Source organism: Mustela erminea, chromosome 11 (genome assembly GCF_009829155.1).
Source record: "Mustela erminea isolate mMusErm1 chromosome 11, mMusErm1.Pri, whole genome shotgun sequence".
NCBI lineage: Eukaryota > Metazoa > Chordata > Mammalia > Carnivora > Mustelidae > Mustela > Mustela erminea.
The window spans coordinates 32,422,674-32,423,678 of record NC_045624.1 but is presented as its reverse complement, the minus strand read 5'-3'; positions in this window follow the sequence as shown (position 1 = coordinate 32,423,678).

The following is a 1,005-nucleotide window of genomic DNA, read 5'->3' as shown; positions in this document are numbered from 1 at the left end:
GTGGAGGTTAGAATAAATTATGTGCATTGTTCCTTCCAAATGTGACATTCCAGGATTCCATGAATCCTTATTCTCAGACTCTTGGAAGTGTCATGTAACCTCACTGCTCTGTTGAAGTCTCGTATCCATATGACAGAACAACATAATTCTCAAACACCCTTTAATTGTATGTCTACAATATACAAACCAGAGGGATCATCCTGACCCGTTCAGTCAGTTCAGAAAAAAAATGAAAGAAAATCATCAGTGAATGAATGGTTACTAGCCAGAAGCATTCAAATTCATTTGTCTGTACAGTGTACTGAGTAATTCTTACTCCAGTTACTAAGCCCTGTAGAAGAGGGAAATTTCTCATCTGTGAATCATGATTCAAATAAAATCTCCAAGGGCTGGTGTAAATACCCACAAAACACTGGTGCTTATTATTTCCTGAGAATTGCTGAGAAGATAAGGCATTGTTTATAGTTACAGCAATATATAAGAAAATTAAACCCATACTCCCTTCTTCTCGTTGTACTCTTGGGCTGGGAATATTTGTCTTGATTAAGCATGATTCCACAATGACGACTCAGAGTTCAAGGCCTTTCATGAAGTCTTGATTACTATTGGAGAATAATAATTGAGGGGCAGATGCCAAAGTTCCGTTTGGGCAGGTAGACTTTGGAGACTCCAATTCGGATTTTGTTTTCTGTATTTCCTGCTATTTGTTCAGTGTGTCACCTCCACCTGTAACATGAGGCCCCAAAGCATTCACAGATGGGTTACCAAGCTCCCCAGCCTCTGCTGAAGTAACCAGTGTGAGCAATCTGGCTGCCTGGACACTGGAGGGATCTTCGTCATTTAATTATTCAAATTGGGTTTGTGGGCAGTAATATGATTCCTCTCATCCATGGAACTTAGGAAGGCCTGCAGGGCTTAAAATAGGATTGGGTGGACTGTCTGGGGAAATCCAGAACCTATGATTCAATTACAGGGGCTTTCACAGGGTCAGTCGCTACTTGGAAA